Source organism: Lipotes vexillifer, unplaced genomic scaffold (genome assembly GCF_000442215.2).
Source record: "Lipotes vexillifer unplaced genomic scaffold, Lipotes_vexillifer_v1.1 scaffold505, whole genome shotgun sequence".
NCBI lineage: Eukaryota > Metazoa > Chordata > Mammalia > Artiodactyla > Lipotidae > Lipotes > Lipotes vexillifer.
This window is the reverse complement of record NW_006785581.1, coordinates 1,555,683-1,560,014: the sequence shown is the minus strand read 5'-3', so window position 1 is coordinate 1,560,014 and position 4,332 is coordinate 1,555,683.

Genomic DNA, 4,332 nt, shown 5'->3' with positions numbered 1-4,332 from the left:
GAAAGACGGTTTCAAGGGGTACATACACATATATACGCTACTATATATAAACTAGATAACCAACAAGGACCCACTGTATAGCACAGAGAACTGAACTCAATATTTTCTCATAACCTATAAAGGAAAAGAATCTGAAAAAGAATATATATACACATACACATTCATATAACTGAATCACTTTGCTGTACACCTGAAACTAACACATCATTGTAAATCAACTATACTTTAATAAAAAAATACATACTATAGGGCTATAAAAACACAACAGCGCATTTCCAAGTGAAATTCCATGGTGTCTGGGCTCTACTTTGAAATACACCAAAGAAATAAAGTTTCAGTTCAGAGTGGGGAGAGGGATACATGAAATAAACTTGGACATGAGTTGATAATTGTTGAAACTGAGTGATATGGACATGGGAGTTCATTATTCCACACTCTCCACTTTTATATATGCTTGAGAATTTTCCAGAAAAAGTTAAAACACAACTGAGCAAATACATCACAGGAAGGAAATCAAGGATGACAAGCCAGCACCAAATTCTGATGCCATGGAGCATTCTTCTTTCAAGATGAGGTCTTCACTGAGTTTGGTATTTGCGGCTCCGTCTGCCCGCTGAAGCACAGTATTATGGACAAGCCTGATGGGGTGTGTGGAAGTCTCCTTACCACAGGATGGACACCTATGCTCGTGGCCTGGGGTTTGCAGCATCAGCTTCTGAGGGCATCTCTTTTCCCACCGAGAGCGGTGCAGCTCATGCCCATAGCCTGCCCACGTGGCAGCTGAAGTTGGAGGTGGAACGCGAGTGTCTGTGTTTACTGGAGGAGGACAGAGTCAAGCTGCTGGGTTAACATGATCAGACAGGAGCGCCCAGCTGCCAGTCTCTACACATGACACCAGAGCTCAGGGACCCTCTCTGGGCAGGGAATGTGCGGGCTCCACACACTTAAAAGGAGAGGAATGACATTTATTTGCTTGTGTGTCGGTTTAATATGGGTAGTCTTTCTGCTAAGCTCTGTGTTCCATGAGCTCTGGGACTGTTTTATTTTTTATTCAGTGTTGCCTGGGGTCTGACTCAGTGGAGGAGCAACGTAAATGTTTGTGGAACTGAAATAAAGTTGAATTGAAGACTGACAAAAATGGTCATTAAAACACACCCAAGGATTTAACTTGCCCAATCCTTCTGTTCAGATTCACTCAGATCCTCTCTCCCTCCCTCTCTCTCCTTCCCCAGGAGGGATGATTAGTGTATTCCGATGGCTAAGAATATAACAATTTAATTGATATTTGTTTCTGCAGCAGTGCAATATCTCATTTTCCCAAGAAGGCAGTTTTCCATTTCTGTTCCAGGTTTCTCCCAACAAAACAGATCAATCCTGGGAATACTGAAGGCCATTTGTTAAGAAAGAAAGAATGTGGGTAATGGGTTTGAAATAGACACAATTCTGTAATCATCAGGTTAAACACTGACATTTATTTAGGGTTTTGTGAACTCATACATTATTAGGATAAATTCTAATTTATATCAGTATATAATAGGCAAATATATAATACCATAAATTGCATTTGTACACATAAATACAAAATTTGAGGTAGGGCCTCAAGAATAATGACTTCTTAAATGAATAATGCACAGTATATAATATGTACTCTATAAGATATATATATGATGCATCATTTATAATGTAATATATTTTCTTCAAGTACAGTTAATGAAAAAATATAAGGACCTGATTACGGAACATATCTTTATTCATAGGCGACAGGACCATGTAAGATGCCTGCATTTAGGACACTAGCCAAGTACACAATTTAAGAATAAACCTATTCCATGATAGGTCCATATAAAGTGCAAAAAAAGACCAAAAAAATGAGAGACAAAACAGCTCCTAGTCAGTTACTAGGTATCACCCTAACAATAAAATACACCTATAAGGCAAATGGTTACCTGAAGATGTATTTAATCCATAGCAGGCAAATCAAACCATTGCTTGCTCTTCAGAGGTGATGAATGCCCAATCTGAGAACACTTTCTCTTTCACTGCAGGCTGCTCAGAGGTGACCCGAGCAGAGACCACAATTCAAAATTACTTGGCCTTTCTGTACAGTTGAAGCAAAATCCAGGAAAGATAGGAAGCTTCACTTTTGCAAATCCTAGGGCCACTTTGCAGAGAAATTAGTATCAAGATTAAATCACCCAAACCTTTGCTCCCAGCCTGGAGGTTTTCTGCATGATACCTGGTATGAAACATAGGTAACACTCATTCCGCTCGTTGGCCTTGGTCTTTATGTCTCTGCAAGATAACCTACCACCCAGCCTGCCCTTGCTTGAGTCATCTGCCTCAAAGAAGCATGTCACAGACCTAGATCCAAGTGCAGCAGCAGTATGATCTTGGCATCACACTTACTTTAAGTAATAGTTATTGTGCGAGTCTCTGAGAAGAGAATGATGACCGATAGCCAAGGGAACAAAGAGGAAAGAAAAATATCTTAACTTTAGGCATGGGAAAACCATGCTGACAGGTTATTAGGAAGCACTGAGGCACATGTAGATAACAAAATTAGAACTTAATTAAAGGAAAACTCCACTCCAGTGCAACATTAGCAAAGACAACCCAAGTCTTATCCATTTCCGGGTCATTGCGTTCAGTGTCCTTTTAAAGTGCCACTCACTGAAAAACAAGTTGATTCCATTTCTGACATATTAAAAACACATTGGAAATTTCAAAGACGTTGAGGTCATCGAGATTTTGCATTGACCACAGATTTCATGCAATAAATAAATATAAACGAAAAAGAGAAAAAAAGACCAGACTGGACACATTTGTACATGGCAAACACACAGCCTTAAAGAGATTAAAAGTTACTAATATGCAAGACAAATATTTGCATAAGAAGCCACAACACCAATTGTTAAGACATATACACTTTTTTCTCCTTTAAGGATATTACAGCGTTACTGTTTTTAACATATGGCTTTTTTTTTTTCCCTCTGGATGGGTTTCTGGCATTTGTTGGTATTAGGAAATAATCTCACAAGTGGAAAATACCCCACCATTCTGCACAGTGAACCAATGAAAGTCTTTCCTCAGCAACTCGGTTTTTGCCTCAGTTTGAAGGGGAACTCTCAAGTGGCACTTTATGACAATGCTGCTCATTTTATTTTTATTCGTTCATTTTTTTCCCCTCCACTTGACTGTGCATTTTAATAGCATGGAAACATCCATCTGGTCATACGCATCTCAGCTCTTAGCGTCCCAGCCAAGTCTAGGGGAGGTGCAGCATGAGTAGTTTGGTGATGACTAGAAACAGCTCAGATACTGAACACATCTCTGGCAAGGAAAGCCTCAAAAGTTAAACACGACTGTAGAAACTGGCAAAACTAAACTCACAAGGTAACTATTTCCAGATAAGCTTAGAACCTTCCACCTTTAAGGAAACTGTACGTAAAATTTGAAAGTTGTAGGAAAAAGGAAAACAAACAAACAAACAAAAACCCAGCTGCTCAGGGAACAGGTCCTGGGTCTTAACTGGACAAATTGTAATGAATACAAATGTCGCTGCCCCCAAATGCAAAACACACTAGCTAGTGAGGCTGTCCTCATTCTGACAATTAAGTTAACTTGCAGTGTGTACAAAACAAATCTGGCAGCATCCATGAGTTTTTCCCCCTTTCTTTTAATCACAACAGCAATAATTAACAGAAACTGGGTTGGCATCCAGCATCAGACTCGAGTTTTAGCCAAGAGAGGAAAGCCAAAAACCACTCATCCTGACACGAACGTACCAGTCAAGGGGGCTTCTCTACAATATGGCTTTCTTGGGGAAACCAGAGTGAATGGCGGACAGGTCACTATGGGAAACACTGGGACAGGGGAAGCCACAACTCAGCTTCCTAAAGCTAAGTCTAGGGGAAGCTTAGGATTCAGTCTCTGTGATGGATTCTAGTAAGTTCTAGCTTTGGGAGGTAAGCAGAAGAAGAGAACGAGGAGGGGGAAGAACAAACGTGCCCTGCAGACAAAAGAGATGAAAAACCTAAAGTTCGAAACCCATCTTTGTTTCCTTTTCTGAAAGTTTCCACAGGCTACTCTTGAAAACCGGAAGTTCACGTCGGTGTTGGCAAATGACAACAATATTTGCCCCAGAAAAGGGAGAGCTCAGTAAGATGAGTTGAGATTTTCCTCTTTCCTTAACAAATGAAGTCATTTTTTAAAAAGTGTTACTTTAAGGTCTATTGTTGGGTTTCATTACTGTTCAACAGGATGAAAATGGCACATCAACATACAAGATTTGAACTGAAAACTTTGCCTGAGACCCTGTAATATGAAGACAAA